Raw genomic sequence first — 25,802 nt, 5'->3', positions numbered from 1 at the left:
TTCAAAGATAAGTTCCACATATATTCGATGGAGGCCTCTTATTGGTTTAATATTTTATCCTCTGAGAAGATGCAAATCAGTTCTCATTCAAGGGTCCGAATATTGATTTTTTTTATTCTTTGTTCTGATTGCTTAGTTTTCTTGTACATTGATTTGCCTAGTTTGTTGGCGCGAAGCCTTGATGTTGCTTTAAAGCCTTACGTTTCCTGTCTTCCGTATTTTAAAAAGCCCGGGCCGATCAGACATCTTATGCGGCAATTCTGCGAAAGACTCTAGATTAATCTTTGATCATGACATTGATGCTCAGATTCTAATAGATGCTTTAACTCTAAGCCGAGGTTTCACACAAGGATATAATTTCCAGTCGGGCTTTTGAGGCCCAGATTGCCCTCCTAGAGCAGCCTCTGGCGACCAACCATGCATTAACTGACACCTGCCACGGTGGGCAATTTGCTCGCCCTCCGATGGGATGGTTGCCGCCTTCCATGGAGGGCAGGTTGTGGCGACGTCACTAGGTCATGTGGGCCACCTACTTTTTCGCTCTCAACCCTAATGCCAGGTTTTCTGCATAATGAGAGCCTTAACGCTATCATGTTGGTATTTTTTTTTTACTTCTAGAGGACAAAATTATATTGCAAAATTAAAAGCTGTCAACATTGACAGTGAGCCAAGTTGATAAATTTTCTTTATCAGCAGTGTAGTTCGAACTACCGAACGTCGAATATAAGTGTTTCAAAGGGCGTTGAGTTGGCCTTCCCACATTCCATATATATAAAGTCATGTCGCTGCGCTGAGTGTTGTCGCCAAAATCGCGATAACTGCTTCTACATAAAACAACACACACAAATTGCATCGGTATTTGCTCTATCATAAATTCAATCTACACCATGCGTAACGCGGAACCGCCAACTCAACGAGCTTTAAAACGCGTATTTTAAACCCATCGTGCCCACCTCCGAATGTGTCGGCGCCGCCAAAGCGTGCAAACACGCACATAAGATGCAACAGAAACTGCGACAGGAGTGGAGTCGAATGCTGTCGCATTCCGTGCCAAGTAGCTTATTTTCTGTTTGGCTTGGGGGGGGGGGGGGGGGGGGGGGGACTGGTACTGCTCATGCCGCACATCCACACCCCTTCTCTGTTGAAGATATAGCGTCAAGGGTCGCGTTGCGCAGAAAATCAGCGTCGTCGATGTCGTTGGTTTAGTCGGGGTCGTCGGTGTCGTCAAAGGAGTTGTGAGCGACAAACAGGGTAGCCCAGGCGGCCGCCCCTGGAGAAGCCTAGGTCATGTGACCCCGTGGTGTCACCACAACCTGCCCGAAGGAATGCGAGCAAATTAGCCACTCTGGCAGGTGGCAATTTAATTAATGACTGATCGCCAGAGGTTGATCAGGATAGACCAACATGGGTCGCACAAGACCCACCAATGGCATCACCTGCCATCGCAGGGCAGTGGCGCACCCTTTAAGCGATGCAATATTGCGCAAGGAGTTGTATGAGGACTCACAGGGTCATATGAGTGTAAAGTTGAGAATGGCTAATTCCGCATATATGGGTATCAACTCATTAACGCTATCGCATCACACGCTTAAGGCAGAGCTTAAAATGTCCCCTCTAATTTTTCTTGGCCCCATGCCTCCCATCGGCATACGACGAGCATCAGAGCACATATCGTTGGACCTTACACACATATAAGGCACCCTTTAGCACATGATACTCACCCTTCGGGGTAGCACAGTGGCTATGGCGTTCCGCGACTGTGTTGGGCAGGATGCACGGGTTAGAGACCCGGCCTCGGAGGCTGATACCCAGATTGGAGAATGGGTACGAAAACGCCCGTGTACTAAACGGGTACACGTAAAGGGACACTTTCCGTAGAACTCCACTGCGGAAGTAGAGCATTCAACAATAGTAATGTAAAACAAAAGTAACACTACCAGTAGTGCTCTGACTACAAAATAAAATAACAAGGCAAAATAAAAACTAATAATACTGTAACTGTAAAATAAAAGCAATTTAAAATAAGAAGTGATAACAATGCAACTGCAAAATAATACTAAAGTAAACCAATAATCTTGATTCTATAGTGAACTGTGGCGTGTCGTAATTTCGTGAGCTATAAAGCCTGGCTTGTTGATATGTGAATATGTTCTCATGTTGTGTTTCCGACGTGTACATACCTGGGGAGGTGGTGCATTTCGTGGAAAGTGGTGGTGGGTGAGATTTGATATATTGGTGCGTATTGCTTGCTATTTTGCATAGCGTTTTTATTGCTACGTGTCAGTTGTAAGAGGGAAATAAACATCTAGTGCGGGAATTTTTTCACTTTTGATTCCAATGGCCGATTTACATTCAGTAATTGACGGCTGTGAATATGGAAGCAGAGTCCAGTTATTTAATTTTATTCCTCAGTAATGCATTTCGATACGTGTAACATAAAAAAAAACACATTTTGAGCTCGTACACTTGGTTTCCCGCAATGTAGAGTTTTATAATGTCGTCGCTGGGCGGAGTATTTCCGCAGAAAACCACTTAACTGCTTCTGCAGCATGAAACAGACAAACGGCTTCCGTACTTGTTGTATTAGAAATGCGAGCTACGCCATTTTAAAAACTCATTTGGGAAGCCAACTTTACTAGCTAAAAAAATGCGTATTTTTGACGTCAAATACTTCGAACTGCATTGAAGATAAAGAAAAGCAATCCTAAATGCAATCACGAGCGCGTGAGCGTTCAGCTATTTGTCGAATTCCTCTGGCCGCTGGAGGTTTCGGAGCCGAAGATCTGCCTTACAACTGCCCCTGGAGACAAGGCACTGTCCTGTCGGCCTATGGGGATGTGATGAGGGCGAAGTCGCTGTAAGGTGGACAGTGGGCAGCCCTTGGTGGTCGATGAGGTGATTTTTCGGGGATGTTTGTTGTAGAAGGCCATAGGGGCGCTGCGGTGGTGTTGCCAGAAATACTTTTCAGGGGGTGTTATACACCGACGCTAAAAAAACAAACAGAAAGAGCCGGCACCCAAACAATATCTTCCTCCTTTTTCTACTGTAATAAACCCGAACTGTTGGTTATTTTGTTTACTGTAATATCTACATAAACATACGAGGGCAGGCAGGACTCCGAGGTCTTGATACGGAGGGAACATTTATTTTCTCACACAAAAAAAATACTCGAACAAAAATCGCGGCTAGTAACAATATTTTCGAATAATATAAAACACAAAAAGCTTCTCTACTACAACAAATTCAGCAACTGCGAACGAATGGCCTTTGTAAAAACTTCCACAAGGGCCTGCGCCTGGCCGAAGAGGCACTTTAAGGGGAAAAAAAGCTCTTTTTGTTATTTTCGCGACAGTTTATGATCACTTGAGAACAATGCAAAGGATGAAAAAGTCGGCTGAGATGGAAAGGCATATTTAATTGGGTGAACTATGCCTAGTTAACAGGAGTGCCCCACGTCGTGCGATAGCGAAGAAGGATGTCTATATTCTGCAATAACTACCGCGTCCCATTATAGAGCCGGGGCAACGTACATCAGTGTTTTCGGAAATAAACCGACACACTTCTTATTTTCGTTTTTACATTTTAACATATCGATGCGGTGTGAAAATAGCATGGGCAAAAAATAAAAAGCTCTAAAGGAGGGGTGGGGAGGTTATGCAGCGCTCAGAAAATTTCGTGGGGTGTTCTAGAATACCCGAAAACACCGAAACACACTCCTTGGCTACACCTCTGACAGGAGGCACAGAGAACCAGCGGATCCCCCAATGCGTCCTCAATGGATTGACGCCTAACTCAATTAAAGAAGGGAGCCGCGTGGAAGATTTTCTTGAAGCCGCCATGCAATTGCTCGCGAATGTCTTGCGCCGACCGCTCGCCACAATGCGGTGTAAAAACTCCGCTGTTCCGTTTTCGCCTGTAAAGCGCGTAAAACGCGACGTATTACCTGGATCGAACGAAACTCGTAAAATTAGACTGGAAGATTTCAGCTTAAAGAAATCAAATACTCGCACAGTTGATTTTTATGTCAAAGTTACCCCGACCGCTCTTCGCTAGGGATCTATTTGTTTAGGGGGCTGCAGGAGTACCAGGAAGAACAAACGAACAAAAACAGGTCGCAAACAACCATGAAGAATACTTCAACGACGACAGCACAACGAAGTAAATTTAAATGGGAAAGATGAATGCCAGAGAAGCAAGAAGTTCGCTCGGTACTGTGGATACGGCGTTGTGAGCTGACAATCGTTTCTACCCCCGGTCTGTGCAGGGGAATGTTTCGTAGTTTACAAAAACAGGTTCCGTCATTAATCTACATTACTTTGAGTGAGTCGTTCTTCCTCTGTGATATAGGTATAAGCTAACTAAGTGCGCCTCTATTTTCTCTCATTTGGAATAACCTTGTGTTTGCAAGGCCGCTATTCAATTGTTTTCTCGCGTTCTTTTTTTTTTATTGGTACAGATTACATTAAGGAAACTTGAAAAGGCTTTTGACTGCTCAAAAATGGTTCGGCCACAAAAAAAATCGCTTACGAAAAAAACAGGACTGTTGTCGCTAGAATCTTGAGATGTGCTTGAAATTGCTGGGAATATTCCTTAGCCGAATAATTACTAAGCCTCATCCTTCTTAGTTAATGATAATCTTCCGTGAACTAAGTGGGCATGCCGTTTAAACAGCCTACAACTGGCATCTTAACCTGCATTGGATCCTAGACTGCAACCTCATGCGCGGGACGTTTTGAAAAAGATGCATTAATTAAATCTAGCACCTATGTCGGATGTATGTTCGCTTTCAGATCTCTATTAGCTCTTCTTTGCGGAGTTCTCATAGTCCTTTACTTCATGGTACTTTATTTTTCTGGAAACTTCGAACACTCCTTGGGACTTATGTTAAATTTTTAAGCGTATGTTAGATAAGGAAGTTACTCTCTCCACTCACACAAGAACTTATTTTACAGGATTGAAGCGAAAAATGCAAGTTAAACACACTTTAGCAGGTGCCGAACGCGGCCGTTTATACTCAGCCTAGCTTCAACAGGAAGAACCCTTGAATTAAAAGTCTCCATTCCAGTACTCTAAAGGAGTACTTGCCTAGTAGTAGCAAGGGTTTATTTGAAAATAAAATAGGAAAACGAAGGAAAAGATTTTTTTCCTGGCCGCGGCATCGGCACATGTTTATATATAGCCTATCTCCAACAATCAGAACCCTTTAAGTGAAAGGTCTCAATTACGGTTCTACAGGGGAACTCGCCTAGTAGTCAGTATTAGTGGTTTACTTGAAAATGACATACAAAACCTGAGTGAAAAAAATTTTGCTATCCGTGGTATTGGCCATCGCAACTATAAAAGCACCTTAGCTACGGTCATCAGAAATAAAAGCGAGAGGCAGAAGATAGGGAAGGGGAAAGAAAGACGGGAGCGACAAAAAGAAAAGTCAGGTAGTGGAAGGATAATATAATACAAACCTGCTTAATGTCACCTGCGTCGCATAAGACAGCGCCTCCACCAGAATGTCACGGGTCGTTCAAACGACGCGGGTCGTGGGGACACTGGAGACCACAGGAGAGCAGGCGCCAGGTACAGTCCAAGCGGTCGCGGCCGGGCTCACGAGCGATTTCCCACCGAGCCTCTTCCTCTTTGCCGGCGATCGGCTACCCGCTCGTTGAAGATGACGTTAAGTGGAAAATAACACACATGACAATATATAGTACCACACTTGTCTTGATTGTCAAGTCCAAAAGGGAAGCACTTGGCAGGCACGCACTTTCGCACTGAGCCCGCGTCCGTCTGTCCACGAAAATGAGTTCGTCGCGCGCGGGCACGAACTCGCGTCTTTCTATGATCCTTTAAAACTTAGTTGCAAACATTCACTTACCTTTAGGCTTTCTTCTTGTGGCAGTACGTTCGATGTACCGTTAAAGAAATCATCGCGAGCCCAGGTGCGTTGTTGACCCCGGAAACGTTCGAGAGAAATGAGAAAGAAATTATCATGTAATCTGGTATAACGCGATCAAAAGAGACCGCCGTAACTTGGATGCCGCGATAGTGTTCGGTCCGTCGTCTAGAAGGCGCTAGCTTTACTAACGGTAGAGTCTCGAATCGAGTGCGCTGAAATATCCGGGACCTCGAACGCTGCGACCGGTTGCAGAAGTAGGGCACTGCCGGAGAGTTCGATGGACGGCAGCTCCCCCGTACCCGACATTCAGCTGTGCTTGTGGTGTAGTGGTTATCACATCCGCCTAACACGCGGAAGGTCCCAGGTTCGATCCCTGGCAGGCACACGTCTTTTTTTTTTTTCTAGCTGCACAGTCATGCAGCCACTGTGATGTTTTACGCCAAGAAACTGCACTTGGAGGCACGTTGTAGTGCATAGCGCCAGATTAATTAAGGCCACCTGGACTTCTTAACATGCGCTGACATCATACAGTGCACGGAGGTTTTGTATTTCGCTGCCACAGAAATACGGCCGCCACGGTTGGTATCGAAGATTTGACCTCGAGGTCATCACCCGAACGCCAAACGCATCGAGCCACCGCGGCGAGGTAGTTATGTCTGCAGTGTCGAGACTTTAATATCGAGTACGAGATTTTTAATTGTCGAGCTAATTTGCCGAAAATTCCTCCACTACGTAAAAGGGCAAATATTTTGCTTTTGTGGAGCGCAAAGTGCCTGCCAAGTTCACTTTACTCGAAGCGTCTTCTTAGCCGGTGGACATTTTCGTTCCTCCATTAATCACTCAATTAGAACGCAGAACTTTGCGGTTTTAACTCGATCGACGGGAGCTTCGACCGACGGCAGCTTCTTTGTACCCTACCTTCAGATCTGCTTGTGGTGTATTTTTGAGAACTTTTATGCAAATGCGGCTGCAAAGGCTGCTACCCGGGATCATAGTGTCATCGTGTGAAAACGTGTGGTGCTGTAAACGGATATTTGCGTGAGGTCGTCCCTTCCTTCAGGTTGTTGGAAGTGCGTTTTTCACTAGAATACCTGTATAACGTTCCCAAAGAGAAGCTGTATAAGGATCTGGTTGATATTATGCTGCCGTCACCTTTGTATCGTGCACCTTACCGTGGAGGCCCAGGGCAGGATATTTTAAAACGGGTGAAAAAGATGCCGGTCCGGCCGACAGTGAAAACATTCTTTTTCAAATTGCACTCTAATACACTACCCGTTAAAAACTGGCTCCATGAAAAAGGAATCTTTGTCCCATGGACAACAAATTGCCTGTTATGTAAGCAGCCGGAGACAATTGAACATGTTTTCCTAGACTGCTGGGACGCCATACTTTTCTAGGATGTCCTGCAGAGAACCATCAAGAAAGAACTACCACTGCACCCTTATGGTATCAGATTTCTACCAGTTGATCGCAAAGAGGTACCCTATGACTTATTAATGTTTCTTGGCCTCCACAGCTTGCGGAAAACGCGAATGCAAGTAAGGCATGCGGATATGAACACTCGTATTACACTTTAGAACTTTGTTGAAAGTGCTGTTTATCTGCGGGAATGCTACCAGGCGCAGCGTGACCAATCCCAGTGGGTAACACTATTAGATGATCTAGTGAAAGTTAAGAAATTTTAACTTCACCCGTATCAGCTCAAGTGTAGCTGAAGTGTTCTTATTGTTTTCATGCCAATCTCGAAAATAAAGAAGAAAAAGTGCTTGTGGTGTAGTGGTTATCACATCCGCCTAACACGCGGAAGGTCCCAGGTTCGATCCCTGGCAGGCACACGTCTTTTTTACTTGCTCCGCCGTCATGGAGTTAGTAAATTGTAAATTGCGGTGTTTAATGGCTGTGAGGGACGGTGTAGTAGAAGGGGCCAGATTTATTTACACCGCCAGGAGCTTTTTTAGCGCGCGCTGACGCAGCGCAGTGCCCGGACGTTTTCACATTTCATCGGCAATGAGGTAGGGCCGCCGCGGTCGGTATCGAACACGTGACCTCGAGATCAGCAGCGGAACGCCAAAGCCACTGAGCCACCGCACCGGGTTAGTTATGACGGTTGTGTCTGGACTTCATTATTAAGTAAAGTACTTTTGAGTTTTGTGACTAATGTACTGAAAATTCCTGCGCTACCTAGAAGAGCAAATCATCAGTTATCGAGAAGGGGCAGACAGCAATAGAATATATCAATAGAATGTTAATTATGGCCACATGAGAGACTTGTGCTTATTTATAAGGCTGATAAGAAATTATGAAGGAAGTTTGACATTCCTTCCGACGAAACAAATTTTGTTTAATAAAAGCAAGCAACGAAATATTTATCGGACGTCACCTCTAGATGTAATGAAATTCACTGGAAACGAATTCTTAACAGAGAACACTGACACCTTCAGGCCTAACAATGTAATTAACCCTGACATTTATTGTCAATGGTGCTCGAAAATTGCCCGATAAAGGCTAGTGGCCCAAATGGGTGAGTTAAGCAGGTGTCACATTTTCGATACTGCTTTTCTGCTCTCAAGAAAGCTAATTATCCGTAGTCAGCTCAAATTAATTCTTTCTGACGATACGCGACTTTGGATAACCAGCACGTCCACCAGAATGCCACGTAGTCCTGACGGCAGTTGGCAGCAGGAAGACAGCTGAAGCCCTCCAAAGGAAACAGAATTTAACTCTGCGGCGGAGATATGTCAGGAACCGCACTCAGCAGTCTTAGAAGGTCAGACTGCGTGTCGCTCTTGGTCACTCTGAATATAAAGCTAGCGAAGGACTCTCAAGCCAAGGCGCGGAAAGCACCTACTGCAATCTAAAAAAATTACGAGGACAGTTTCGCAACTAAAGTGTTGAGAGGCGAAAGCCGGGGGTCACGATGCCGTGACGACTTCCGCTGGATGTGACGTCACACCGTTCCTGTGGCTGTATCGACGTACGCGCTATTTCGGCGTAATTTCGACGTTTTTGCCTATAATTAATTCACTAATTAATCTACAGTCATTAAACATGACTTCTAGATTTATTTTTTCTCCTCTATCTGAATGAACCAGGTTTTCTTCTATCTTTTTTTAGTTCCTGAGTTAAACGCGTGTGGCACGCTTTGTTAACGGACGAGTGTATGAGCCATTACAGGCTTTCGCCGTAAAACGCAGAATCATTCGAGACACGTTGAGTCACCTCTCGTGTCACAGCCCGAGTGATAAAGCCGCGTCCCCATGGCTTAAAGCTGAACAAACACAACAACGCTTCGCGGCAGTATTGTCTGTTTCTACTTCCCATTTCGAACACTGAACGTTGTTAGTGAGGCAACGCAAAGAGAGACCTATTTGTCGTGTTGACCCTTCATACAGAGCACAGCGGCTGGTATGCGTCAATCGAAATGTAAAAGCAACATCCGCAGATTTTCATTTACGGCACTGCTGGATTCAAATTACTACAGCGTGGGGGGAATAAAAACAATTTCTGTGTTAATATAAGAATAGCAGTATTCCACAGCTCTCCAGCCTAGGGAACTGGTCAGCTCCTGATATTTATTCTTTCAGTTTTTTAGCCGCAACCGAAGAGCACTAATAGCAGCAAAAAAAGTAGAAAAGGACAGTTGAGCTCTGCATTAAAGGTATGACGCGGTAGCGTAATGGGTTAGGCTTTCCATTCTGAGCAGTTTGACTCTTTTAAAGGCATTTTTAGTATTTTTCAATGGCTGCAAAATATTAATTGATCACTTACACAATTTAAATTATCTTAACTAACATCATCAAGCATTTCCTTTTCATTCTAAGCATTTTGTCCCCATTGAACCCTCATTTTTAACTTTTTTTATTTTTTAAATTAGTCAAATAATCAGTTAATTAGTATTACTTCATTATCTCGTCATCGCCTATCACGCCCCAATCAATCATCGATCAATAGAGCCACAAATTTCCACGATACGATTTTTTTTCACGCAATCCCCGATTATAGGTCGCCTATCCGAATCCATGACGCGAGCTAGGCTCGAACTTAGGAAGGAGATTTTTGCTGTACGAAAGGCTGAATCGTATGACAGCATCCGGAATGTCCTGCGGCAAACGGTTGGCATGATACGGTTTTTTTCTACTCAGCTTCCGATTATTTCCTACATACGTCGACCGCTTTTCGACTGAACGAGCTGTATACGCTGTCAGGTAAAGTGCGGAAGTATATCATTAATAGGAACGGCAAGCTCTAAATAATTAGGAAGTGCATTAATAGAAACTGCAAGCTCTGCTTTATAAGAAAACAAGAACAGAACTCAGAACAAGTGCAATGTGCAGCACATCCCACATTGACCTCTACTTCATGTTCTCATGCGACTGCTCTCTCTAGTAACACAGCAGTCGTATTGCCTAATTTGAAATGCCACGGAAAGTGTTGTGTATTATGTATGCAGCTGAAAATCACAAGAATGTTAGCTGTGAACTTGTGCAACGTTTTGTGTATTTTAATTTTTGCAATCAAGTTGTGGCTCAGTGCAGTAGATTTTTTATTTTGCTTGTATCCTTTTTTTTCTCTTACCACCATATTTAAACATTAAATCTTAGAAAAGTTTTGCACACACAACTGTGACATTTTTTTCGTTCCGAAGTACAATCGATTAGCTAAAGTCTGATACATTACAATTCGCAGTGCATTTAGCGCTTCGTGAAGAAGTAACTTTTCTTTTAAAGCACTCAGATCGGTCATTTTGGAGCTGTAAGGAGAGAGGTAAAGTCTAGTTATCGCGCAGTTTGACAGTAAATAATCGAAGTCCATAGCTGTTTTGGCACATGTGCACTGTAATTTGATTTTATGAAACCAGGGTGGGAAGTGCGAGAGTATACCTTGTGCCGATACAACCTGCGGAGTATTAAGTTTGGTTGGAAAATATTATGTGAACGCTGTTGCGACCTAGTTCTGATTTTCTTGGTGTTGTCTAACGAGAGACCCCCAAAAATATTCTTTCGGCTGTTTCTTATAGATTCACGGATTTCAATTAAATTCTGAGGAAATTTTAACGGCAATTTCTTACTAATTAAGTTGGACTACATTGATTTCAAGCCTTTCGTTAAGAAATTTAAGAGCAGCTGCAATGTCTGCGAGAACTTTTATTTAACAGTATGTGCCTCTAATTTCTGCGTCATCCACCTGTGTGTAATAAAATTAATCTAGTCCGTACTGAACACTTTCTACAAGGTTTTGCTTGCTTTCCATCTGTCTTAATAAGGCTTCCTACAATATGAGACATATGGAGTTGTTTTCTAACAATATTGTATGGGACTGGAAAAAGACTGCTGCGAACTTTCTTCCTTACGTTATCCACACTATTACTTGAACGTGCAGAGATAGTTGAACTGGAACTGTGCGTAAATGTGCAGAGGTGGGCATATATGTGTGGTTAACGCGCAGCAGACTGTGATTTCTCTGTTCTGCGGCCCGCTACTGGATTGCTGAGGGAGAAATGCAGCTCCAGTTTGGCAATTTTGCGGTAAGGTTACAAGCCATGTCAGAGACTCTGACTGTTGTAGAAAGTTTCGAAAAGATATCAGCTGGCGTTGTAATGACGTTGACTTGCGTACGTTGCACTCACAAGGTGTTTGTTTCATTCTTAAGTAATAACGTGGGAATTACATTCTGTCCGCAAACTTTCATTTGGAGATTGTGCCTAAAACTCTGGCGATCGCTTGAGCAGGCCCATGCTACGAAGTCTTCCAGCTCATTAGTAGTCGAGTGGGAATTCGAGTGAACCACTCCCGCGCAGTTGGGAGTGGTTCACTCGAATTCCCACTCGATACCATACTCAGAAGTGCCGACCTTAGCATACAACGATACGCTACCCGCCTGGCAGCAGAAGCTGCGCGACTATACCGTTGCTAGTCTTCCAGCTGCGACGCTGCCCCTCCCCGGACGCCTGCGTGCGGACCCGGAGGGGCACGGGTCTTCTTCTGGCGGAAATAAAGTTTCTTCACTCACTCCCGCGCAGAGAATGTGCCGCAGTGCACTTTCCTTCCAAGACAGCAACCGGTTTTACTGCACTTTCCCTCCGACCTCCGTCTTGACGCCAGGATTGTTATAAGCTCACGACATCTGTGCTTGTGGTGTAGTGGTTATCACATCCGCCTAACACGCGGAAGGTCCCAGGTTCGATCCCTGGCAGGCACAGGAACGTAATTTATTCTTGTACCAGTGCTGCCTACAAACTGACTTTATGTTTAGCTGAAAGAGCTTACCGTTCTTGAGTTAGTTCAACTAACTCGACAGCATATGCTCTTCAAGCATTTCATTCTTTTCTTCTTTATTATTTTTAAGTTTGTTGTAGTAAAAGAAGTTTGTTGTAGTAAAAGAAGAAAATCAAGGAAATTACAGGCGGATGTGCGGCTTCGTGGACACATGCGAGATATGTTTGAAGGACGCCTGACTTCGGTGGAAAATTTTATGCCCTTAGGCGATCGAAATCTCTTCTAATACTGGGATCCAAATATTGAAAGTCATTCATCTTTATCTTTAAGAGCCATTTACTCAGTTGGTGCGGGCGGCCCAGTTAAAATGAATGTATTGCTTTTCGGGGAGGGACAAAGTAAGGCAGTGTCCACGTTTAAGTGCCGCGTTGTAGTTAGGGCTTTGGCTAATGTGCATTGGAAAGATGAATGCCAGAGAAGGAACATGTTGTCTACGTATTATCGATACAAACTTGTGCGATGGCAATCGATTCTACTTCCAATATAATCAGACGCAGAAATGATAGTTTAGAAAAATAGGCAGTGCCATTAAAATTATTCAAAAATTTTGAGTGAGTGATCGTTCCTCTCTGATCTACTTAGCGGTTAACTAAGCGCGCCTCTATTTTCTCTCTTACCGAACGTCACTGTGTTTATGTTCCCGAAATTCAGCTGTCCTTTCTCGCGTTTCTTTCGGGAAGGGAGTATGGGGACAGGAAGGATTGATAGAGCTTTTATCTGTTCAAAATGAACCGGCCAAAAAAAAGATTCTCCAAAAACAGGGCTACTGATAGCAGAATATTGAGTTTGACGTGATATCCCGGTAGTGTTCCTATCCGAATGGTTACTAAGCTTTGTCGTTCTTCGCGAATGTTGAAATTCCGTGCACTAACTGGGCATGCCGTTTACAGTCCGTACAATTGGCATCTTAGTCTGCACTGGATTCGACACTGCTTTACGTGACGCTTTTGAAAAGGATCCCTCATTAAAGATAGAACCTATATAGAAAGTTTGTTCGCCTTGAGCGCCCTAATAGCTCTTGCTCGCGAAATTCTCGTACTCTTTTACTTAATGGCACTTTCTTTTCCAGGAAAATTCAAACACTTCTGGCGACTTTTGGTAAATATTTTAGCATATGTTAGTGACGGAAATAAATTTACTATTTCGAATGGCCACAGAACTTATTTTGCACTGTTCAAACGAAAAATACAAGTTGTGCACACTTGATTGCGTCCTGAACGGGATGGTTTCTCTTTAGCCTAGCTCGAACAGGCAGAAACTCATAACTAAATGGCCTCAATCACGGTACTAGATAGCAACTCGCCCAGTCGTATTAGTCGTTTATTTCAGAATAAAATACCAAAAATAAGGAGATTTTTGCTTGCCTAAGCATTGGCCCTCGAACTATAAAATCACGTTAGCTGCGGCTAGCGGAAATAAAAGGCAAAGGGAGTGCGAAAGGGCGGGAAAACAAAGAAGCAGCTACAAAAAGAAAGGACAGGGGATGGGAGGTTAATGTAATATTGTCATGTGTGTTATTTGTGATTTGTGATTGTGTCGACATCGAACCCCGAACATGGGACGCAGTGTTACCGTACGTCAGGTTTGCGTATAACACCGCGGTTCAAGAAACTAACGGATTTTCACCACTTCGACTGGTGCATGGCAGGGAAGTCACTACCATGCTCGACGCTATGCTGCCCCACCAGCCAGACGTCTACACTCACGCCGATGCTCAACTCGTCGCCCAACATGCGGAAGAAGCCCGACAGTTGGCGCGCCTTCGCATCCAGGCAGGCCAGCAAGTCGATGCTCGCCGATACAACCAAGGCCACCATGATGTTGAATTCAATCCTGGTGATCGCGTGTGGGTGTGGACTCCAATTCGATGCCGTGGTCTTAGCGAGAAGCTGCTGAAAAGATACTTTGGCCCGTACGAGGTGATTCGCCGTGTAGGCGAGTTAAATTACGAAGTGCTGCCGATCGTAACGCGGGCGTCCCGCCGCCCGCCTGCCTCTGAAGTTGTTCACGTCGCTCGCCTCAAAGCGTGCTGTGACCGCCCGGAGCACATGGCCTAACTCTTCGCGCTTTACGCGTTTTTCAGCGTTAATTTTATCTCTCTGCGCATCGGGACGATACGCCTTTCGGGAGGAGAGCAGTGTCATGTGAGTTATTTGTGATTTTCCACTTAACGTCATCTTCAACCAGCGGGGTGCCGATCGCCGGCAAAGAGGAAGAGGCTCGGTGGGGAATCGCTGTGAGCCCGGCCGCGACCGCTTGGACTGTGTCTGGCGCCTGCTCTCCTGTGGTCCTGGTCCTCCAGTGACCCCACGACCCGCTTCGTTTGAACGACCCATGACAATATAAACCTTCCTTATATACATAGCACCAAACATGCGGCGAAGTTTAAGTCCGAAAAGGTAACGCAGCCTGCAGGCGTGGACATTCGCACCGCACTCAGCCCGCGCGCGTCTGTCCACGAAAATTAGTTCGTCGCGCGCGGGCGCTAACTAGAGTAATTTAATCCTTTAAGTTTGCCGGCTGAAAAGTTCCCTTTCTTTCAGCCTTTTTTATCGTGCCAGCAGGTTCTAATTATTCTTGAAGAAAAAAAGGTCCCCTGCTGACCGGGGACAAGTTAGAGAAAAAATGTTTAAAAATGCGAAATCTTTTTCATCCCTTCAATAATTAGTCAACTAGCACGCAGAACTCTGAGCTCTTTGACTGTGTGCTGAAATAACGCCTTACAAAAATTAGTGTTTTCTTTTTGTGCCAGTTGTCACGAATTTCCTCAACGCGATCAATAAATCCGAAGCGAACCAGTAAAGTCATGTAGCTACCAAATTCTTAATAGCGGCGCTCCGAGCTGTGAACATGTGCAACGTTTTGTGTATTTTAATTTTTGTAATCAAGTTCTAGCTTAGTGCGCAGCTTATTTTTGATTTGTTTGTTTCCTTTTTTCTCTTACCATCCTATTTAACTAATCAATTTTAGAAAAGTTTTGTGCCCCAACCCTAGTTTTTGTCAATCGCCAGTATGATCGATAAGCTACAATCTGATTAATTACTATGTTCAGTGCATTTTTCACTTCTTGAAGAAATAGTTTTTATTTTGCAAGCACTAAAAACGCTCATTTTCTCGCGGTCAGCAAGAATGTAGTCTAGTTGGGGCACAGTTTGAGAGGAAATAATCGAAGTCTATAGCTTCTTTCCTACATGGGCATTGTAAATTGGTTTTATCAAACAGGTGCAGGTGGCGCGAGAATATAATTTTTCCCGATACAAACTTAGGAGTATGATGATTTGTGGGAAAATGTACTGTGATATGCTTAGCGTTTTTTAACCACTTGGTATACCTAAGTTGTTAGCCCTTTGCTGGCCTTACCTCTTCCCACTTAATAAATAATTCTTGTAATAGCTATTTTTAAAGCAATGTTAAATCACATAAAGGTGGTCTGGGTCTCCGGATGTGACGCTGATTTCGCTAGTATACCGGCTTTTACACTTCATCTTTTTTTTTTCCGTCGCATTTACCGTATGTTAAGGAAATGCTTTGTTCACTGAGTTGTTGTAGTTTGTTTAATTTGGCGTATTAATGGATTGGTATAATTTGGGGTTTTATAGCTTTCAATGTAGGGAAGCAATAAGTTTGGTTTGGTTTATTGGGGTTTAACGTCCCGAAGCAACTGAGGCTATGAGGGACGCCGCAGTGAAGGGCTCCGGAAATTTCGAACACCTGGGGTTCTTTTACGTGCACTGACATCGCCCAGCACACGAGGCTATAAGTCTTGGCGCCGTAAAGTACATTTATTGATTCTCTCTCTGCCTCCGGTCTTGATTTAAATTTCATGATCAAAATAGCATCGTGCGTAAACATCTGTAAATTAAAATTTTGGGCTGGCCTAATAGAAAATTTTCAGAAATCAATGTATACCAAAATAATGGACAGCGGGGAACGCTCTGAGTCCTGATTTCCTTGGTGTTGTCTAACGAGAGACAACCCACAAGGAATCCTTGGGCTGTTCGGAGGAAATTTAATGGCTTTTAATTTATTACTAATTAATTTGTGCTTTATCGATTTGAAGGCTTTAGTTATATCCAGAGATTTGATAACAGCTGCAATGTCTTTAGAAGTCTTTTATTTAACTGTATGTGCCTCCAATTTCGGAGTCATCCATCTGTGTTAATAAAACGAATCTATTGTGTGCTGAACACTTTCTACAATGTTTTCGCTTGCTGTCCTCCTCTCTTAATAAGGCTTCTGTCAATTTGAGATATATTGATTTGTTTTCTAACAATATTGTATGACCGACGTTATCCCACGGTATTAGTGGAACGCTATTAGTGGAGAGCAATAAAATTCCAATACGGAAAGGTGTCAGGCAGGGAGACACGATCTCGCCAATGCTATTCACCGCCTGCTTACAGGAGGTATTCCGGGGCCTCAAATGGAAAGAGTTGGAGATAAGAGTTAATAAAGAATACCTGAGTAATTTGCAATTCGCTGATGACATTGCCTTGCTAAGCAACTCAGGACAAGTACTGCAAAGCATGATCAATAAGTTAGACAGGCAGAGCAGAACGGTGGGGCTAAAAATTAACATGCAGAAAACCAAAGTAATATTCAACAGCCTAGCAAGGGAACAGCAGTTCGCAGTTGGTAGTGAGGTGCTGGAAGTAGTAAGAGAATATGTCTACTTAGGGCAGGTAGTGATCGCAGATCCGGATCATGAGAGGGAAATAACCAGAAGAATAAGAATTGGGTGGAGCGTATATGGCAGGTTCTCTCAGATCATGAATGATAGTTTACCAATATCCCTCAAGAGAAAAGTATACAACAGCTGCATCTTGTCTATGCTCACCTATATGGGGCAGAAACGTTGAGGCTAACGAAAAGGGTTAGCCTGAAGTTACGGACAACGCAGCGAGCTATGGAAAAAAAAAATGATAGGCGTAACGTTAAGTGACCGGAAGCGGGCAGAATGGTTGGGGGAACAAACGCGGATTACTGACATCCTACTCGAAATAAAGAGGAAGAAATGGGCTTGGGCAGGGCCTGTAATGGGAAGGCAAGATAAACGCTCGTCCTTAAGGGTAACGTAGTGGATTCCAAGAGAGCGCAAACGTAGCAGGGGACGGCAGAAAGTTAGGTGGGCGGATGAGATTAAGAAGTTTGCGGGGATGCAGTGACCGCCACTGGCAAAGGACAGGGTTAATTGGAGAGACATGGGAGAGGCCTTTGCCCTGCAGTGGGCATATTCAAGCTGATGATGATGATTAGTGGAACAGACACAGATGGTTGAACTGGAAGCATACGTAACTGTGCAAAGCTTAGCATATAACTGTGGTTAATGCGCCGCTGATTAGAACTTCTCTCGAGAGAGGCACGCTATTCGATTGTTCAGGGAAAAACGCAACTCCAGTTGGGAAATTCTGCTCCAAGGTTGCATACCAGAGATTCTGATTGCTGATGGAAACTTTTAAAATATATCCGCTGGTGTTGTACAGATATCTACTGTCGTATGTTCCACTCGCATGGCGTTCGTTTCTTAACTCAAAAGTGATAACGCTGCAATTACAGTCTCTCAACAAACGTTCCTTTGGAAATTATGCCAAAAAGTCTGCCCATCGCTTAATCAGGACAATGCTGCGAAGTCTCGCAGCTCCTTTGTAGTCAAATAGGACTTCGAGTGAACCACTGCGGCATAGAATGTGTCGCAAAATGCTTGCCTTGCAGAACACGTACCGGTTTCGCTGCAGCTGTCCTCCGCCCTCTCTGTTCAAGCTAGCATATTTATCTGCGAACAACAGCTGTGCTTGTGGTGTAGCATTCTACTTCCAGCCACCGTGCGTGACGGACGCAGAATCATGGGCTCCCACGGAGCGGCGATAGCGGCCGTTGCCGGCCGCGGAAACAGGTTCACCAGCGACGCAGATAAGGATTACGAGATCGTTCTGCCTACCCTGCCTACCGGACGTGTTGTTTTAAACACGGTTTTTTTGCACGGGGACGTGCGTGTGAGGCCCTACAGGGTCGAAGACTTCAGAGACGCCCTCGCCAACGTTGGTGCGCTCCCCGACGTCGTGGCGTTGGGGGCGTACCAGATAAACCATGTGTGGGCGGTGACCTTCAGCAGCGCTGACGCCGCAAAGAAACTGGCCGCCATGAAGGAGCTGGAAGTGAAGGGACGCCGCTGCATCGTTTTTGACCCAGAAGACCACCAGGTCAAGCTGCGCCTCCACTGGATGCTACACGGCGTCGCCGACGAGGACATCCGGACTGCATTCGCGGCGTTCGGCAATGTGACCGAGGTAACCCGGGAGCGTTGGCGCGTCGCGGGCATGAAGGAGAAGGGCTCCACCACGAGGACCGTGCTCCTGAAACTGAAGCCAGGCGTGAAGGTGGACGACCTGCCTCACCAGGTACGAGTCGCTGGCGAGTTGGCTCTCGTGGTGGTTCCCGGGCGGCCGATGCAGTGCCTTCGTTGCGGCGGCACGGGGCACGTTCGCCGCGATTGCAAGGTGCCCAGGTGTTCGAAATGCCGACGCTATGGACACTCGGAGGCTGACTGCGTTCGTACCTACGCGTCGGCTACCGGGCATGTAGCAGCGAGCGACTCCGCAGAACTAATGGACGTCGTCGAAGCAGAGGAAGCAGCGAGCGGTGCCGACGACACGGGCAAAACAGAGGGGGCAGCGGGTCAGCCAGCTGTTGCGAGTAGCGGCACCGACACCGTGGTCTCACAGGAGAGCGGGCCGCCAGTTAGTGACCCGTCATTAACGCCTCTGGAGACACCCAAGGACAGAGCGAACCCGCCAGTACCAGTGGACGGGGAATCGATGGCGGCGAGCGAAGACCACGACGAGAAGGCCGACGCGCGCATGGCTACTGGTATCACTACCCCTGCGAAGCGTCCGCACGCCGAGACTAAGCCCGACGGGGACAAGGCAACAGAGCCCAGCGTCGAGGAACCACCGGCAAAGACGCCGCAAGCACGACGGCCCAGTCTGCGGCCGCGCCCAAAGGTCCCGGCTGAGAAGCGTGGCGGCGACAAGGCGCCTCCTGACCAGAAACACGTGCTCGCGCCGGATGACACCGGCGGCGACGGCATCGTCTAGCGACATGCTAGGCGCGGGAGGTAAGCACCGTGCTTTCGGTCTCTTCTTCCTAAGTTAAAATGGCTTCTGCAACTCCGTTTAAAGTCGCCACCCTAAACGTCAGAGGCCTGGCAGGTAAAAGAAAACAAAGCCAGCTGTACCGACTCATAACGGAGCAAGATATCGATATACTGGCAGTGCAGGAGACGAAAGTCGACGGTGAGGAAGAGACCGGGAGCATGGTGCGGCGTTTCACGTCTAGATACTTTGCCGTCGTTAGCCACGCTGTGGGCACATCGGCGGGTTGTGTTCTTTTCGTTAGGAAGTTAGCTGGGCTAGAGGTGCACGGTCACCATTCGTGCATGACGGGCAGATACGTGTCCATTGATTTCTCGCTCTGTAACACTGACTGGCGCTTTGTTTGCCTGTACGCCCCGAATGCGGTTGATGGCCGAGCATCGTTTTTTGAAAGTGTCGAAGAACGGCTTTGCACAGATAGACAGCTGATTGTCATGGGCGATTACAACTGTGTCCTTAGTGCGCGCGACAAGACAAGCGTCCGAGGTTTCCGAGACAAAAGCACTGAAGTGTTGTTACGATTGATTGTCAACTGCAACCTCGAGGATGTGGCAGAGTGTCTTGAAGGAGCGCGTGCTGTAAAGTACACACGATTCGAGGGCTCAAGTCACGCACGGCTAGACCGCATTTATGCATCTGCGGATACTATACCTAAATGCAATAGTTATGTAGTAATGCCGGTTTCTTTTTCTGACCACTGTTTGGTTCAATGCTGTATAGGAATCATTAAGAAGGGGAATGGTTTTACGTGGGAAATGTGGAAGTTAAATGACAAGCTACTTCAAGACGAATTTTATAACCGGGCTGTAAGGGAAGAAATAGCAAAAATAGAACCAAGTAGCAATATGAGGATTTGGCAGCAGTGGGAGCTCACTAAAGAAAGTTTAAAATTAAAAGCCATAGAAAGAGCCACCTGTATACGTCATGAAGCAAAACAACAGGAAATGGAGCTAAAGGCACTGCTTCAGAAGATGCTAAAACAGGAATGCCGAGCGCCTGGTAAATGGATGGACGACATAAGAAAAACCAAACAAAAGCTAGAGCTAATCGAGGAAGACCGTTATCGGGGAGCGCTGGTGAGGGCAAGGGCAGAAGACATGGCTGCAGGGGAAGCGCCAACGAAACGAGCGCTTGGTTTGGAAAAAGCCCGTGCCGAAAGAAATCACATTCATGAAATAGAATGGGGAGGTGTTTCAAAAACGGACATCGATCATATCAAAGCAGCTTTTTTCGAGCATTACCAGGCACTCTTCGCATTGCATCCGGTAGATGTTATCGCATTTAAGGATTCGTTTCTAGCCGAGATGCCGCGTCTGGACGACGAAACTAAAGACAGATTAGAGCAGAAGATAAGTCAAGGGGAAGTTGAGCAAGCAATAGACAGTTTAAACCCAGGTAAGTCGCCTGGACCGGACGGGTTCAGCGCGGCATTCTACAAAGAATTTAAAAATGTAATTTCCCCGGTCTTGCAGGTAATCTTTAATGAAGCCTATAAAGTAAAAGCACTGCCTCCGTCCTATGGGTCGTCCCATACTGTGCTTATTCCCAAGACGGACGACATAGACAGATTACGATTGGTAACAGCATACCGACCCATAGCACTCACTAATGTTGAGTACAAAATTTACATGAAGATTTTGGCACGAAGGTTGCAGACCGTGATTCATTTATTAGTTGGTCCGCATCAGACCTGCGGGATTAAAGGGCGGTCTATTTTTACAAACATTCACGTTGCGCGCAGTGTCTTAGAAACCTGTGATGACACTGATGGTCAGGTGGCTATTCTCCAGATCGATTTGGAAAAGGCTTTTGACTGCGTTGCCCATGAACTTTTGTTTTCAGTATTAGGCCATGTTAATGTTGGTTCTGTTATCCGCGAGGGTGTGGCCCTGGCATACCGGAACTGCACGACGAGATTGATAGTTAACAAGAGTCTGGGGGCCCCCATTAGCGTGCAGCGTTCGGTGCGCCAGGGCTGTCCCCTCAGCCCCCTTTTATTTTGTATTTATGTGGAGACCCTTTGTTTAAAGATTCTGAAAAACAATAGTATTAACGGATTCACTTTACAAGCAGCCGAAGTAAAGCTCTTGGCGTATGCAGATGACATTGCTGTGTTTTCCGTTGACGAGGGAGGCATAAGCGAGGCTGTTCAGTGTGTACGAGATTTCAGCCAAACTACAGGAAGCGGGGTTAACTGGTCGAAGTGCCTCGGGCTGTGGCATGGCGGGTGGGCATCTACGCCTGAGCGGTTTGCCAGCGTGCCTTGGACGACAACGCCAGATAAATACTTGGGCGTTCCACTCGCCGCTTACCGTGACAGTGAACAGTATTGGACAGGACAGATTAAAGAGATACGGGAGAGAGCTGATAAGTGGAAAGGAATGACCTTGTCCATTTTTGCCAGAGCCACTGTTTGCAACTTGTTCTTCATCAGCAGGCTCTGGTACGTAATGCAGGTGCTGCACTGTTCACGGTTAAGCATTCAAAAGCTACACCGAATTTTCGCCATCTTTATCTGGTCGTCTGAATGGGAGCGCTGCAGCCGGACCAACCTGTTCCGACGGGTTCAAGACGGCGGGCTGGGACTGGGCCATTTGTTTTTGAGACAGCTGGTCAATCGTTTTTTGTTTCTTCGGGACACAAGAGACCCATTTTTGCGTACCGTATGCCAAGTTAGGCTGCGACATCTGCTTCCAGAGTACATAGTCGGAACTGCTGAAGTTTACAGTAGGGTCACCGGTTTTTACCGGGAAATCGTTGCCAGTGTAAGGTTTCTTTCCGCGCGGTTTTCAAATGACTTTCTGTCGACTGTGAAAAGAAAGAAACTCTACCGTGCTTTGTGCGATGTAGTTTTCCCGGTGCCCTTGTACAGGGCCTTGTACAGTGGAGGCCAAGGCAAAGATGTTTTAAAGAGAGTTAAAAATATGCAGGTGCCATCAGGAACAAAAACCTTCTTTTTTAAGCTGCACACCGGAACCTTACCGGTTAAAAAATTTTTAGAAGGAAAGGAATTATTTTTGCCTTGGGGATCTAACTGTTTAATTTGCAGAAAGCCGGAAACAATAGACCATGTATTTTTACACTGTTGGGAAGGGGTTTATTTTTGGGATGTATTGCAGCGAACATTAAAGAAAGAATTTCCACTAGACCCGTATGGCATCCGGTTCTTATGTGTTGAAAATGAGGATGGGGTGCCTTTCGATTTAATAATGCTGACAGGCCTCCACTGTATATGGCGCTCCAGAATGGCAGGCTGGCATTGTGACAGTGACGCAAGACCTGCCAGAATTTACTTTCGCGAAAGTATGAACATGTTTCTGGCCATTCAGAAAGCCGCTGCGGAGCCTCCGGAGTGGCTCTCAAGAGTAGAGCCGCTCTCTACGTTGCGTGAATTTTAATTGGACGAAGCCAGATTTATGCTGGCTGACCACAAGTAGTGTGTACATAGTTATTGTCTTTTGTTGATTGTTTGTGTTGTCCAGTTTTGTGTGTCAAAGCCAGGCAATAAAAAAAAAAAAAAAGTGCTTGTGGTGTAGTGGTTATCACATCCGCCTAACACGCGGAAGGTCCCAGGTTCGATCCCTGGCAGGCACAGGAACATACTTTTTTCTCAGCTTGCAGTACTGCTTACAAACTGCATTTACATTTAGTCTAGCAGGTCATTGTGCCCTTGAACCATCGTCAACTAACTTGGTAACGAACGGCCTTTCCAGTATTTTATTCAGTTTCTTTTCATGGCTTTTAAGCTGGGATGAATAAATGAAGTAAATAAAAAGTGGCTGTGCGGTTTCGAAGACACATTCCAGATATATTTGAAGGACGCCTCATAATGGTTGAATATTTTGTCCTCTTAGGGGATCCAAATCATTCCACATTCAAGGGTTGAAATTCTGAAAGCATTTCATTTTTTCCCTTTAAGCATCATCTATTACGACAGTTTTTGCGCGTGTCATTATGTTAAAAATATACACCGCTTATCGAGGAAGGAGAAAGTTGCGCACTGACCTCGTTTTGTGTGTCACTTTGTCGGAAAGGGTTTGGCGAATGTGCAACGAACGTGATGTACGTTTGATGGCGCTGCTTGAAGGCTGGCACACACAGTAGATAGACGCATTCTATTCGCCGGGTTGCCAAGCACCCCAGCTCTCCTTCTCAATCACCACTTCCTTCCCATGTCTGCGGTCTAAAATATTCGCTGCATAACCGTAGTTTGCCCAGTCTGTCCGTTCGAACAAAACGATTCAGTTTCTCCCCGCTAACAGAGGGGTAAAATGATTGCTTAGTTTTCAGATACACTGATTTGCCTGGTTTGTTGACGCGGAGCTAGGTGCTCCTTTAAAGCATGACATATACTTTGTGCTGTATCTTATAAAGTCCGGGACGTCAGGCATGTGATGTAGCAATTCCGCGAAAGCAGCTGGATTTAGCCTCTGATTATTCTGATGCCGTTACTATAATGCACAATTTAACTCTAAGCCGAGATTTCACACACGGGACATAATTTCTCTGGAGGGTGAAGCTGCGTCCAGTGTAGTGGTGGGTACGTGGACAGCCACCCTTGAGCCATTTTCCCATTCCATCCCAAGGGTGTGCAGTGGGGAAATGGCTTGTGGGTGGTACTTCTCGAGGGCAGCCAGATTTCCCAATGAGTCTTTGAATCCGATTTTTGTAGCTAACATTGTTTCTTGCACCTCATGGCTAAATCTAGTTGCGAATATAAGAAATATAGTTCAAAGCCGCAAAGGGAAATTCGGCTCCCCTTCCGAAGTGAATCCGATTTCAACGTCGCATTTGCTGAACGGCAGCAGATTATTAAACTTTGAGCTGGACAGTAAAGACTTGCCTTTACACTACTCTGTACCGACAGGCACCAGAAATAATATATGTTAATAGTGCGGGAACATTATAGGGATATTGATGTAATGGTGCCTGACAAGCTCTGGAGCAAGCCACAACTGTTAGGTATTGCAGTCTCCAGCATGCATGTGACTTTGCAAGGCAAGTTCGGACACTAGACACGAAGTGCAACAGTGACGTACGGCTTGCTGTTAAATTTAGTGTTGTATTTTTATGGCACTGTTTGATGTTGGCTGTGCGTTAGTCTACTTCGAACGTAACCTGCCTCGCAATACGGCATTTATAATGTTTCCATTCGTAACAGTCCTCACTAGTGTGCTTCATGATTCGCAGTTTAAATGCACTTCTGCTCTAGGCTGACAGCGATACCTTCCAGTAAATTTAGTCCTTTATAGTTGCTCCTGTGGCAAAATTTTGTGAGAAGAGCTTTATTCTTCTTTTATTTTTATTTTCACATGGCTATCCTGACTGCTTTGTCTAGTGTCGCTCAACAGCCAATGTTTGACACACAATTCATATATATATATATATATATATATATATATATATATATATATATATATATATATATATATATATATATATATATATATATATTGAAAGGGGGTTCGTGTACTAGTGAACGCGGCGATACAGTTCAGCAAACAGCTGAGCGGACGGCAGCCAAATCACAGTCAGTCCAGACAGCCAGAGAGCTGAAGCCGCGCGCCGGCACCTCGTCGTCAACTTTCTCGTCTGCCAGCGAGGCAACATGAGGCGCGTTCATTGTAATTCACTACAATATAACTAATTTTGATAGTTATTCTATTGAGCTAAGATAAAAATTTTCTCATTAGGCTGTGCTCATACAGAAAAGTGACATTTTGTATTCTGGGTGGCTTTAGTTGTGATAATTAAATTTGGACAAGAATCTTTTTATGTTACTTAAGGCTGCGATTTGGGCGAGTCGGTAGTAATTCTTTGTTAAATAGCTCAGAAATATACTACATGTGATATAAGGCATTAAACTCCATTTACTGTTCACCTTACTTTTTATCTGAAACTCACAGGAGGTGACTCAAATCACTAGATTTCTCCAGAGCTGGGTATGTCCGTACGCTACTTTTTTCACAACGGAAAATGTGCTCAGGAATCTCAGTGAACCAACAAGAGTAGACATTCAGGAATAAACACAAGAAGGAAACAAGGGAGTAATTCCGTATGCTGGCACTACCTCGCTGGTTTTGAAAAAAAAGGGCTAATGCGTCATAGATAACTATTTTACGCTCCGCAAGGGCTTGCCTAATAATATGTAGACTAGTGAGACTTACCATCAAGTAATCTGTCTCGCAAGCAGCACCATTACAGGCTTTTAAAATTTGCTGAGACATGTGCTGTTTCTTTATCCTGTGGCATGGCAGGGGCTGGGCAAAGGGCAGGCATGAAAAGATCAGTGACGCAGCAAAACTAAAGGAATAATGGTCACCGTGGCCAGCACTGAGAAGCTGCACAGAGCTGTTGGCATGAAAGCTTTCAAAAGCCTTGCAGATCAAAAATGCGGGCACTGCTGTGTTACCTTTCCTGCTGTTTTCGATTGGCCGAAGAGCATTCCCACATTGCTACAACTGTGTGCACTCAGCGAAGTATCTC

The 25,802-nt window shown here is 45.3% G+C and overlaps 4 non-coding genes across 4 annotated transcripts; all 4 read left to right on the top strand.

Moving 5' to 3' along the window:
* The first annotated feature begins 6,202 nt into the window (after positions 1-6,202).
* Positions 6,203-6,275, top strand: TRNAV-AAC (transfer RNA valine (anticodon AAC)). Its single transcript has one exon. It is a non-coding gene; the product is annotated as a tRNA-Val (tRNA).
* Positions 6,276-7,652: 1,377 nt separating this feature from the next.
* Positions 7,653-7,725, top strand: TRNAV-AAC (transfer RNA valine (anticodon AAC)). The gene has a single exon. It is a non-coding gene; the product is annotated as a tRNA-Val (tRNA).
* A 4,290-nt stretch (positions 7,726-12,015) lies between these two features.
* TRNAV-AAC (transfer RNA valine (anticodon AAC)) lies at positions 12,016-12,088 on the top strand. The gene has a single exon. It is a non-coding gene; the product is annotated as a tRNA-Val (tRNA).
* A 10,749-nt stretch (positions 12,089-22,837) lies between these two features.
* Positions 22,838-22,910, top strand: TRNAV-AAC (transfer RNA valine (anticodon AAC)). Its single transcript has one exon. It is a non-coding gene; the product is annotated as a tRNA-Val (tRNA).
* The last annotated feature ends 2,892 nt before the right edge of the window (positions 22,911-25,802 follow it).

This window comes from Amblyomma mixtum, chromosome 1 (assembly GCF_055824585.1).
Source record: "Amblyomma mixtum isolate Tamu chromosome 1, ASM5582458v1, whole genome shotgun sequence".
NCBI lineage: Eukaryota > Metazoa > Arthropoda > Arachnida > Ixodida > Ixodidae > Amblyomma > Amblyomma mixtum.
The sequence above is the reverse complement of the archived record's forward strand: the minus strand, read 5'-3'. Positions and strand labels throughout refer to the sequence as shown.